Source organism: Lactuca serriola, chromosome 1 (assembly GCF_051521515.1).
Source record: "Lactuca serriola cultivar US96UC23 chromosome 1, Lser_US96UC23_V15, whole genome shotgun sequence".
Lineage (NCBI taxonomy): Eukaryota > Viridiplantae > Streptophyta > Magnoliopsida > Asterales > Asteraceae > Lactuca > Lactuca serriola.
The window spans coordinates 142230714-142244740 of record NC_136408.1 but is presented as its reverse complement, the minus strand read 5'-3'; the positions used below and the strand labels follow the sequence as shown (position 1 = coordinate 142244740).

Genomic DNA, 14027 nt, shown 5'->3' with positions numbered 1-14027 from the left:
CATCTGAAATGTGTCTTGAATCTCCATAGCTTACACTTATCTTCTATCCATTTGAAAAAGACACACATTTCTCTTTGCTTAGACTAGACAGTAGTAAGTCAAATTTTTTATTTAAAGAATTAATATCAGATTTGACTTCATTTTTCTAGTTTTTGTCTAGTCCAACTGAAGCAGCAGATGAAACTGGTTTGTCTCGTTTCTTAGTTAAGTAATTGGTTTTTGAACCATGACTCAATTGCTCCAAGAATCGCCAAGCATCTTCACTATCTTGCATCATGATAGTGCCGCCAGACGAGGCATTAATCGTAGTTTGATTGGTAGTGTCAACTCCATCATAAAAGAAACGTACAAGTTACCAACGAGGAAATTCATGATGTGGACATGAACGTAACAATTCGTTGAGGCGTTCAAATGCATCATGAAATTCTTCATTGGGTTTTTGTGAAAAATCTTGTATCACTTTTCTTATTTCCGTTGTTTTACTAGTAGGGTAAAAATCTTGAAAAAATTTAGTTTTTAATTGCTCCCAAGCAGTAATACTATGGGGCAAGAGAAGTGAACCAATACTTATCTTTTTCTTTTAAAGTGAACGGAAATAAGTGAAGTCTAAAGGAATCTCTATTAGTTCCTCGTGGATTATTTGCGTTAGCAATTGCATGGAACTCAAGGAGGTGATTGTATGGATCATCAGTTTTATGGCCTCTAAAGACGGGTAAGACACTAGTTAGTTGTGGTCTTACTTCCACATGATGCTTATTTCCTTCTGCGATGAGTATAGGTGAAGCATCATCATACTCTCCCGACTGAAAATGAGATGCCACGGATTGTCTATTAGGTTGCGGAAAGTAAAGATGAGGGAATTGGTTACCTTCGTTGTAGTATCCTCCATTTGCATTGTTGAATCCACCATTTGGATTCCTTTGGTATTGAGTCCCAATGCCTTGATTTCCGAAACCATCGTTGCAGTCATTGTTGCCACCATTGGGAAATTCTGGTTGTTCCAGTTATTGTTGTAGTTCCCATTTTCACCCTGATTTCCTTGATTCTGCCTATTACCACCATTGTGGTTATGATTCCAACCAATTCCATTGTCACTTCCATCATCAAAATCCCATTCATCCTCGTTAGAACCATTACCACCATTACCGAATTGAGGACCAACATTTATAGGATTTTGGTTCTGGTTTCTAACATTACCACCGTTTTGGTTTCATACATTGCCTCCCAAATTTTATGCCCAATTTCCCCCGTTTCCACCATTTTAACCACAATTGTTTCTGTTCGGTAGCGGTTTTACTGGATGGATGATTTGTGTACCGGTGTTGTTGTTGTTCCCATTGTTTCCATTGTTGTTGTTTGGGAATGGAGGAGCTGGTGGTGGACCTAGTGGTGGAGGATTGTTGACTGCATCCTCATGCCCCTCGACCACATCTTCCACGATAACATTATCTACACTCATAGTGTTGAGGTTCCTTCTGGCGACCCGATTTGATTGAGCTATTCGTTCGATTTCGAGATAAAATGCAAGCAGTGAAGAGCGTCCACTATGTCTCATATGCATGCACCGGTGTGCCTGCAAAAACAAATAAAACAAAATGTGAACTGCAAACGAGAATTGTAAATGAAAGTAAAAGACTATAACTACTTAAACACAATAGTTCAAGCGCACAAATTCCCCGACAACGGCACCAAATTTTGATCAAAGTCATTGTATCAGTCAAAAATAAAACAACTAGCCTACGTAGATAGGGTACGTTGGGTCGAATCCACAAGGAGTTCGTGGTCAAACTATGTGTCAAAATAGTCAATGGAGTTTGTAATCGTGACAAAAAGGTTTAAACAAAAATTAACCAAAAAAACTTGAAACTTTATTAGTTAAAAAAAACTTAAAATGAGAAAAGTAAGGTACTCCCGGTTCAATTGTCGGACAATTCATATTCACACACTTTCTTTCCTAAAATCCTAGTTCAATTACTTAGATGTAATTAGGGTTTATGATCTTGCAACACATAATTTTGGGTACACAATAAGTTCATTCAACTAGTTGTCTTACTCCTTATGTCTATTTTGATTAAGAAAAATGATTAAATTGACAATAAAGTGTCTTGTAACCACCCATTACAATATTAAGATTTAATATCACAAGTTGGAATAACACATGTGGATTCAACCAATTGTCTTTGTTCCTAAACTATTTGAACTTGGACAATCGGTGAATTCACAATGCACTATTTAGTTATGAAATCGAACAAATTTATACAACCCAATTTCAATCATTGTTACCAAAAGATTATCATATGAAACACAAAAGAATAATTGAAATTGACTAGAACCAAGTAATAATCAAGTGTGTTCATCCAAAAGTCCTAAACATCCCCAGAAGTAACCTTAATTATTTAGCCTTCCATTGAGTTCTTAAAAACACTAACTTGGATGAAATAAATGAAATGCATAATAGAATTCATAATAAAACTTAGAATCATAAAACAAGTGTAGCCTAATGATTATCAAAGTATGAAACAAATAAACCTTTGGAAGAAATAATCGTTTCTGAAAAATTACTAGAACTGATGAAACCCACCGGTTGAATGATCTTCAAATGTTGCATGACGATGAATTGAATCTAATCTTGCCTTGAATCCAGATTAAAATGGAATGGATATGTGTTTCCAAATGTTTCCAAGGGTTTTAGAAGCCTCAAAAATGCAGGAAAAACTCTGAAAATCGGAGGTGGTAACCCTAAAAACGAACACATAGGTTCCTATTTATAGTGTGTCACAAAAAATAATGAAATTGGGCAATGTGGGACGTTGGACGTCCTACGAAATGTCTTATATGTCGTGTATAATGCCCAGACATTCTTCGTACATCTTTTCATGCCTTTTTTCGTCCTTGAAATACAATAAAAAATGGCCAAAAGCCTCAGACGTCTTGGGGGACATCTTAGACGCGTTCTAGGACGTTTATCTTAGAATGCTATGCTTTTCGAAACATACCGTTCCAGCACGAGACACCCCTAAAATGCCTAGACGTCGTAGGGGACATCTTAGACACCTTGTAAGATGTTGATGGGGGTCCTTGCTTTTTTCCTGCTCCGAAATTTGATCAGATGTTGACTGTTTGACTTGGGTATCCTAGGGGACGTCTTAGACGCCTAGAGGCATCCTTCATCTTCCGTGCAAGTTTTGGTGGTCAAAACAACATAACTAGCAGAAACACAAAACATGAAAGTTGTAGAAAATCTTGTTCAATCTCAAGAACTTCTTTACTCATGTCAATCAGAGCTGCAGAATTTGAGATATGACCAAAATATTGAAGCATGGTCAATTTTCCCAGCAACATTTCTTCATTCCTTTAGCAATTCGTTTTACTTGCCAGTTCCGCCCATTTTTAATACGATATATTAACCTGCATATGAAGTTCAACAACTCATCAAAGTAGCGCCATTCTTGTACAATTATACATCAATTCAACAGATTTATCACAGTTTAGTATAGTCATAAAATAGACTTATCGTGCCCTCGAAGTCATCTTCTGGAATTAACTCTAGGTACTGTTCGCGCATCGCAGACTCCGGCTCCCAAGTCCACTCGAATCCCTTCCGATGTTGCCACTGAACCTGAACCAGGGGCACCTCTTTATTCCTTAAGACCTTTTCCTTCCTATCCTAGATCGTTATCGGCCTCTCTATATAACTCAGGCTTTCGTCGACTTGAATGTCTTATAAAGGAACCACTGCATCTCATCAGCTACACACTTCCTTAGTTGGGATACGTGGAAGGTGTTGTGAATCTGGCTCAACTCTGCAGGAAGCTCGAATCTATAAGCTACCTTATCCATTTGTGATATCACCCTGAGGAGACGACTGTGTCTAGGGCCCAGTTTGCCCCGTTTCCTGAATCGGATCACCCCTTCCATGGGGATACCTTCAAGAGGATAAAATCTCCAACCTGAAACTCTAACTCTGAACGGCGTCGGTCAGCGTAACTCTTCTGACGACTCTTGGTCGTCAGTAACTTCTGTTTGTCCTGCTGGATCTGCTCTGTCATCTTAAGCACTATCTCAGTGCCCCCCATCACTCTCTGCCATACCTCTCCCCAACAGATGGGAGTCTGAAACCTCCTCCCATATAAGAGCTCAATAGGAGGCATACCAATACAGGAGTGCTGGTTGTTGTTGTATGAAAACTCAGCCAAGGGAAAATAAGTGTCCGAACTCCCACCGAAGTTCATAACACATGCACGCAACATGTCCTCAAGCGTCTGAATCGTCTGCTCGCTCTACCCGTCTATCTATGGGTGGCATGTGGTACTGAAGTGCAACCGGGTACCCAAATCCTCGTAAACGTTCTTCTAGAACCTGGAAGTAAAGCGTACATCTCGATCTGACACTATCGATGTCAGCACTCCATGTCGTGCCACCACCTCTCGCATGTAGATCTCGGCCAATTTCTCTACAGAAGAGTTGTCACTCATAGCCAAGAAGTGAGCAGTCTTCGTCAATCGGTCTACAATCACCCATATCGTATCGACACCCCACGCAGTCCTAAGTAACTTGGTGATAAAATCAATGGAAATATGTTCCCACTTCCACTGGGGAATCTCTAGGGGCTGCAATGGGCCATGTGGTCTCTAGTGCTCCGCCTTCACCTGACGACAGGTCAAGCAACTCTCAACTACCCATGCCATATCTTTCTTCATGCAGGGCCACCAATAATCCCTCTTCAAATCCAAATACATCTTGGTGGCTCCATATGGATTGAGAATCTTGACCGATGGGCCTCCTCCTTCAAAATACCTCAAGCTCCGGCTATATAATGTACCCAAATCCACCCATAGAAAGTTATAAACCCCCGACTATCCGTCCTAAACTCAGAAATCTGCCCGATCACCCGTTCTCTCTTACGGTTCTCTAGTCTCGCTGCTACCACCTGGACCTCTCGGATGGTATCTAAGACTGGATTCATCACCATCATCCTCATGCATACGTCTCAGATCGAAGCATTCACCGATCTACGACTCAGGGGATCAGCTACCACATTTGCCTTGCCAGGGTGATACAAGATCTCACAGTCACAGTCTTTCACCACAGCCAACTACCTCCTCTGTCTCATATTCAGGTTAGGATAATCCATAAGGTAGTTCAAGCTCTTATGGTCCGTATATATGGTACATCGGACACCATAAAGATAGTGGCGCTAGATCTTGATGGCGAACACCACCGTCGCTAACTCCAAATCTTAGGTGGGATACCTCATCTCGTGAGGCTTCAACTGCCTCGATGTATATACTATCACGTGCCCCCTCTACATCAAGATCGCACCCATCCCCGATATAGATGCATCACAGTAAAGTACGAAGTCCTCCACTCCCTCGGGAAGGGCTAACACTAGGGATTGGCACAATCTCTGGCGAAGAGTCTCGAATGAGGCCTGCTGCTCAGGCCCCCAAGAAAAAGTAACACCCTTCCTGGTCAATATAGTAAGAGGAACAACAATCTTGGAGAAATCTATGATCAATCTCCGGTACTAGCCTTCCAGGCAAAGAAAACTTCTGATCTCGGAAGGGGACCTCGGTACCTCCCATCGCATAACTACCTCAATCTTAGCCTGGTGGAACAAAATCCCAGTCTTATTAACGAGGTGCCCTAAGAACTAGATCTCTCATAACCAGAAATCACACTTGGAGAATTTGTCTTAAAGCCTCTCCGTCCTTAATACTCAAAGAACCTCCCGAAGATGTTCCTCGTGTTGCTCTTTGGACCTCGAGTATACCAGAATATCATCGATGAACACGATCACCGACTGATCCAACATGGTGTGCCAATCGTCAAATTCAAGTCAAAGTCAAAGTCAACAAGTCAAGGTCAAAGTCATCAAGTCAAATTCAAGTCAACAAGTCAAACCGGTCAAACCTATCTAGTACTTGTATGATTAAAAGTTATTCTGTGAAAATATTCATCTGTATGTCAAGAATTCAAGTGTCTAGGTGAATCTATGTGTTTATCAATGTGAAACCCAAAGAAGGGAGTTAAACTTATCAAAACACGACTATGGACCCTTTTGGGGACTTAAAATAATCATAAACAAAGTATAACGAGGTTCATAGACCTTGCATTGCAAGATTATTCGATGATAATGGATAAAAAAGAATCTCTCTCAAATCTCTCCCAAATCTCTCTCAAAATCTCTCTCAAGTTTTTATAGTCATCCGAGTCATCCCGACCCTTAACTTGGACAAAAATCATGCAAAACGGGAAGTTAAATGGAAAAATAGCTAAATAGGACCGAAACCCTCTTAGGAACGAAACCTCTTAGGAACCGAACCTCTTAGAGACGAACCCCGCTAATAGGACTGAACTTGTCAGAACCGAAGTAGTCAAAAGCGAACTTGTCAGATTCGAACCCGCCTTCTCGGACCGAACCTACCTGTGAACAAAAGCCAATCGGACCGAGCCTCGCTCCTTTTCGCTTCCCTATCCTCGCACCTTCGGCCCCTTCTCCCGTCTCTCGGTTCCTTCCCTAACTTCGGTCCTCAGCACTTCCAAGAGCCGAACCTAACAGGTTCAGTCCATAATGCCCGATTTTTACTACTTTCGCCTCCTATGCCCTATTTTGACGGGGATTTTTCACCAAATTCATATTTTTACCCTTTTAAACCCCCCAAACTCATATTTTATTTATTTCTCAAGGATTTATTAATTAAAAATCATTATTTTATATTAAGAGGATATTTTACCCCACAAGTGGGTCAAGTGTGGCCACTTGCCTCCATGTGTCATCCTCTCGTTAGTCCAACCTTATCCAGATCACACAAACCAAGGTAAACATCATTTCAACCTTGCCACTTGCTCTAGCAACATCTATATAAAGAAATCCTTGGAGGATTTCTTTGTTGACTTTGATCAAATCATTCACTTACACACTTCTCAAACCACCTTGTTGAGTCATTTTGTTGTAAAAGTCGAAGCATTGTTTGTTATATCTTTTTACTAAGTCATTCTTATGTCGAAACCTAATGTCTAGACTTAGTATTTTTTGTTCACTCATGTTTCCTATAAATAGGGGATGAGGATAAAAGTAGAGATACGAATCATTCTGCTTATTTTGTAATCAATATTGTATTAGAATTCTCTGTTCAATACAAACTTGCTAATTAATATTTACATTTGGTGTTCTTATCTTTCATTGATCATTCATCTAAATCATAATGGCTTTCTAAATCTTGATTACAATTCACATCAATTGGTATCAGAGCTGGATTCAAACTGCATTGATCTGATTTTCATTTTTGAATCATTTGTATTTCGAGTTGCGTGTTCATTCAAAATATTTCCGCGCTTTTGGTTCTAAAAATCATTCTTGATCTTCATATTTGAATGGATTATGTATCAGAATTGTTTAGTCGAGTATTCGATTAGAAATTTGTGATCAATTCACAAATTCATCAGGTTTTTCATGTTTTTCATCAAAATCCTCGTATTCAACAATGGCGAACTTTAACATGAATATAATGACCTCATTCTCTCATTTGCTTGGTTCATCTACTAAGATTCCGATGTTGATTCCAAATTATTATGATCAATGGGCGGACAGAATGGAAGATTATTTGAATAGGATCGATGAAGAGCTATGGAACTGTATCAATGGAACACTCGTACCTCCTGCGAATGTTCAAACATTAGGAGTTTCTGGAAGTTCAAATCAAGTTAATGGTCAACTTGATCATATGAAAAAGAATCAGAAGAGATGTATGCGAGAGCTGAGAGGTGGTTTACAACTACATTCGTGGTTGTAAAACAGCAAAAGACATCTGGAACACATTGAAAGAGAAATACAAGGGTAGTGAAAAGACAAACATCAATTCTGTTAAAAAATGTCTTATTGAGTTTAAGGAGTTCAGACAGAAGGAGGCTGAGACGATTGAGAATTATTATGATCGTTTAAATGAACTCATTTATCGATGCAACAGATATGGTATAACAAGGTCACTGATGGAATTCAATCTTACATTCATTATGGGGCTTCGCAAATAATGGCGAAGTGTGAGCATGATGATAAAGAATCAACAAAGCTTTGATACTTCAAGTCTATATGATCTATACAATCAGCTGAAGACACACGAAAACGAAGTGGCTGAAATGTTAGAAGAATCGAAACAAAGTTTGGGTGGACCACTGGCTTTGGTGTCGAAAATAAATGAAGTTGAGTCTGTAGGAAAGGAAAACTCGGATGATGAGGGGTTCCTGATAAATTCTGATGATGAGGCTGTTGCATTTTACTCAAACAACAGAGTAAAGAAATATTTTAAGAAGCCATTCAAATCAAAGGGTATACAAGGAGATGCGAAGAGTGGTTTTGTGAAAGCTGGAGTAAAAACTGGAGGTGAGGAGAAGAAGAAGCATGAGAAGTATGAAAAGGTGGAAGAAAATGTGAAAGAATCAAAGGCAGAGAAAAAGCTGAAAGGTGACTCAGGGGTCAATTGCCATTATTATAATGGAGCTAATCACTTTGCAGCTGACTGGATGTTGAAAAAGAAGGATGAAAAGAAATCCAAAGTCAAAGACGAAGCTTACTATGTTGAAAAGCTTGAGGAAATTCGTGCAAAGAAAAAATGGGTATCTTTGATTCCTAGGGGTGAGAAAGACGAAGATGAAAATGGAACATACCAAAACTGGTCTTCGGGATCAGATGATGAAGAAATGAGGCACCCTACACACGGTGCGATGTTTGTAGTTTTGAGGAAAATAGCGAAGAAGAAGAAGAAGAAGTTTCTAGACATTGTTTCGTGTCCAAGTCCACTGATAAGTCTCTTATGACCACTAAGGTACGTGAAATTCTTGACACTTTTAATATTCCTCTAATTGCTTATGATACTGAAATAACTGCTTTTGATGATATTGTTGCTTATTTTGATGTTGTTATTGTATCTGCTAGTACTGAGGCCCAAAATTTAAAAACACAACTAGCAGAGACACAAAGACAGTTAGGCATAAAACGAAGCAGAGTAGAGTATCTTGAACTACAGTTGAAAAATGTCAATTGTGATAGGGATAGTCTAGATAAAGATGTTAGTGTTTCGCAACTTGTTGTGGGCACTGGAAATCAGGTGGTGTTCAATGAAGAAGGTAGCATCATATCGAAAGTAAACACAAATGAAGGGTTCTCAAGTCAAAAAGATATGGAGACATGTTCACACTCAACATCAAACCAATTGTGGGAAAACCAACAGTGTGTCTCTTGTCGAAGGCTTCAAATGATGTCAGTTGGCTATGGCATCGCATATTATCTCACTTAAACTTTCGCAACATTAACAAACTTGTCACTAAAGATTTAGTTCGAGGTTTGCCTGTTCTTAAACTTGATAATGATACCTTATGTGAAGCTTGCGAACAAGGAAAACAACACAGAAAAGGACATCCAATCATTATAAATTCGAATATTGTGGAATCGTTGGAACTTCTTCACATCGACTTATGTGGACTGACAACTGTTGAGACACTCAATAAGAAGCGATACATTTTAGTCATTGTTGATGATTTTTCTCGATTTACATGGGTATTTTTTTCTCAGGTTAAAATCTGAGGTTGCTCAAACGATGATCGATTTTATCAAGAAGATTGAGATAAGTCTTAAAAAGAGTGTTCGAAAAATTAAAAGCGATAATGGTTCTGAGTTTAAAAACCAAAAGTTGGATTCGTTTCTCACATCTAAGGGAATTTCTCATAATTTCTCATCACCATATACACGACAACAAAATGGTGTAGTCTAAAGGAGGAATAGGTCTCTATGCGAAGCGGCTAGGACTATGTTGACCTATGCGAACTTACCTCTATATCTTTGGGCTAAAGCTATGTCAACTGCGTGTTTTACTCAGAATCGTTCATTCATTCATCAAAGATTCAATATTACTCCATATGAAATACTCAACAATCGAAAACCTAATGTAAAATTTTTACATGTTTTTGGTTGCAGGTGTTTTATAATGAACTTAAAAGATAATCTTTCCAAGTTCGAAGCAAAGGCTGATGAAGGCATATTCTTAGGATATTCGCATAACTCTATAGCATACAGAGTATTAAATAAGAGAAAAAGAAAAGTTGAAGAAACTTTTAACTTGACCTTTGATGACTATTTTCTTAAGAAGACAGATCACACATTCGAACAGAAACCAATCATTGTTGATTCAAATCAACAAGTCGAAAATGAAAATATTATTGATTTTGATTATGAATTAATATTTAGTATTCCTGACAGGGCGATCAATGCTGAAATTCATGCTGCTGATAATCAAACATCAAAAGTCTCAAAACACAATGATGACTCTACTCATACATCTAACTCCAATAGTAGAGAAAGAATACCTGAAGTTCGTGTGGAGGGGGAGTATACGAATGATGCAATCAGTGTTCAAGATGGGTATACTTTCGAGGGGGGAGGAAAATCATGAAGATCAACATGTTGAGGGGGAGTATCAAAATAATGATCAAGTTGAGGGGGAACTTGAAGTTTCGATTGAAGGGGAGCATGAATTTGATGACAATATTTCAGTTGCTAGAACTGAAAACGAAGAGGTGTATGAGGATGCACCATTAGACTTCGATCCGACATATCCACCATTGGAAAAATGGACAAAAATCCATCGTAAAGAACAGGTCATAGGGAATCTTCAAGAAGGTGTGTTGACAAGAGCTCAGATTCGTGCCAAAAATGAGGTACTTAATGCGAATCAAGAATTGTGTATGTTTAATGTTTTTATTTCGAAAATAGAGCCAAAGACAGTAAAGAATGCCATGGAACACTCAGATTGGGTTGTTGCCATGCAATCAGAACTGGATGAATTTGAACGAAATAAGGTTTGGAGACTTATTCCTAAACCTTCTGATGTTTCGATTGTCGGGTTAAAATGGATTTTCAAAAATAAAACCGACAAAGAGGGCAATATTGTTCGAAATAAGGCTAGGCTTGTAGTAAAAGGCTACTTGCAACAAGAAGGAATTGACTATGAAGAAACCTTCGCTCCTGTTGCAAGACTCGAGGCTGTTCGAATATTTTTAGCCCATGCTACTCACAAAGATTTCGACGTTTATTAAATGGATGTTAAGTGTGCATTCTTGAATGGAGAGCTGGAAGAAACAGTCTATGTCGAACAACCACCGGGCTTTGTGAATATGGAACATCCAGATCATGTCTACATTTTAAACAAAGCAGTTTATGGGTTAAAAAAAGCACCAAGAGCATGGTATGCAACTCTTACCAATTTCTTGAAACAATCAAAATTTAAACAAGGATCAGTTGATCCCACACTATTTTCGAAATTAAGTGGGGAATCACCTAATGCTTGTTCAAATTTATGTTGATGGTATTATTTTTGGCTCAACTGACCCTGAATTGTCTACTGAATTTGAAAATCTTATGAAAAGTCAATTTGAAATGAGCATGATGGGAAAAATAAATAATTTTCTTGGATTGAATATAAGACAGAATAGGGATGGAATTTTTATCAATCCAGAAAAATACACGAAGAATCTGCTCGAGAAGTTTGGAATGACGAACAGTACAAAGCTTAAAGTGCCAATGGCAATGGCAACAAGACTAACTCCTTCGTTAGATGCTCCTTCTGTTGATTTAACACTTTATCGTAGCATGATAGGGTCTTTATTGTACTTAACTGCAAGCAGGCCTGATGTTATGTTTTCAATTTCTAATTGTGCTAGATATCAAGCAAATCCCAGAGAACCTCACTTAACTTCAGTGAAAAACATTTTTCGTTACCTTAAGGGGATAATTTCGTTAGGACTCTGGTATCCTGCGAAGTCGGGATTATTTATTCAAGCTTTTTTCCGATGCTGATTTAGGGGGATGTACTTTGGATTGAAAAAGTACAAGTGGTGGATGTCAACTTTTGGATGGGAAGCTGGTGAGTTGGCAATCGAAGAAGCAAACTTGTGTTGCTATATCCACTGCTGAAGCTGAATATATTCCGGCTGTTGCGTATACGTCTCAAATCATTTGGATACAAAGTCAACTTCGTGATTATGCTATAAATATGAAAAAGATTCCTTCGTAATGTGATTCTTAAAGTGCTATTCGCATTTGTCACAATCCGGTACAACACTCAAAAACAAAACACATTCCTCTTCAATATCATTTTATCAAAGATCATGTAGAGGAAGGGAATATCGAAGTACATTTTGTTAAGACCACTGAACAACTTGCAAATATTTTTACTAAAGCCCTTGATGAAAAATCATTTGTGCGAATATTAGCAGGTTTAGGAATGCTCGATGCGAATTCACTCAAGGAAGAAAGAAGTTTGTAAAGTAACGAAACGATCATTCAGTAGATCTGAGTCAGAATCATTCAGAGGTTACTGTGCGTTAAGAGGCTTCGCTATGCTTCGTATTCGCATATTAGCTAATGTTAGTTTATCTTACTTATTTTCTTTGAAGTATTGCGAAAACACGAAAAACCAAAAATATTTTCATTTGTTTGTAATTTTTAGAAAAATTCAAAAACAACAATAAGATTTTCTTTTGTTTTGTCTTTTATTTTCCAAAAATATAAAAACTCAAACATATTTTTGTTCTTTTAAATTTTGTTTTGAAAAATATAAAAACTCAAAAAGATTTTTGTTTTTTTAATTTTGTTCTTTTAGATTTGAGTTTTTAAGTACTAGTACGAGCAAAATTCGACGAGAACATTCTTCAGTTTCTATGGGAATGTATCATTTCTTTGAACTATATACTAGTTAGAGTGTCCCTAGAAGCATGCTGCTGCATGTCGACCCAAGCCTCATATGACTCTATGTGTGTCAAACAAAAGCCTTAATGAAACTTTCTTACGAAATTTTCTTCCAAATTAGGCTTACATTCGCATAAGTCCAACGAGCTACCTTACTCTTCTCACATGAGTTAAGAGTATTCTTTTTGGTCCAACAATAACAGAGGTACATTTGATCTTACAACCAATCTTTTTCATCCCAAAATTTCTTAACACCATGCACACATGAAGACACATGTCCAAGAGATCACTTGATCAAAACAATCGTGATTTAGACATGTTATCAATCTATGTTAATGATCTTATTTCATGAGTTCGTGAAGTAAGTAAAACCCAAAGCCTTCGCCAATTAAGGAATTGACGGGGAACCATGTTCCAGAATTATACGAAACATTTGTTTCTGTACCTGATATTTCATATACTCCAAATCATATTCATTTGTATGAGTGGTCTTGATCAACTGATCGAAGCCCATGATGTTTGTTTCCCAACAGGATCCAGCACTTAATTTTTTTTATGAATATGATTTCCGTGTGAGTATATATATATGAATCCAGTGCTACTTTTCCAAATAATCCAAAGCAATCTTGTTCCTGGTCAAAACGATCAAACAAGTAATTTCGGTTACAATTATTAACCTTATGTTAAGGATGAAATGTAACGAAATTCGCATAGCCAACAAATTAAGCCTATAAAATAAACCCTTCGATACTTCTCTACAAGTAGTCGATTGTATATCATGGGAACACACGAAAGCAGTTGATTACCTCTCTTGGTAATTAACGAAGTAACCTTTGCCCGAGGTTTCACTGCTCCATGTCAATAAAATTTGACATTACAGAATTCCAATTTTTTTTTAAATTGCTTCTTATCTCATTCGTTTGAATCACATGCACTCACGAAATCCTTGAGGTTCTAAGTTTTACCAACTTAGGCTAACGATTTCACAAGTCTGGCATATGACTTCGTTTAACATCCCATAAACGAAAGAGCCTTACCTCGGAACCGAAGGGTTTAAAATTACCAGTTGTAATCAAAAAGTGTTTAAAGTAACCGTTGTCCCTAGTTTCAAGGCATTTAATAGGGGATAATCATTACGACGGCTAGTGATTACGTATGTCCCGGAACACGTAACCTATTCTATTCTTCAACAACGGTTCAAATTATGGGCAATATATAACAAAGAAATTTTTCACAGATATCTTTACATGATTCATTACTCTCAGACGAACAAAAACCCTAGAAT

At 37.9% G+C, this 14027-nt stretch overlaps 1 non-coding gene across 1 annotated transcript; it reads left to right on the top strand.

Annotated features, from left to right (window-relative positions):
- Window positions 1-365: 365 nt before the first annotated feature.
- On the top strand, window positions 366-472 carry LOC145080750 (small nucleolar RNA R71). The gene has a single exon (XR_013695337.1). It is a non-coding gene; the product is annotated as a small nucleolar RNA R71 (small nucleolar RNA).
- The last annotated feature ends 13555 nt before the right edge of the window (window positions 473-14027 follow it).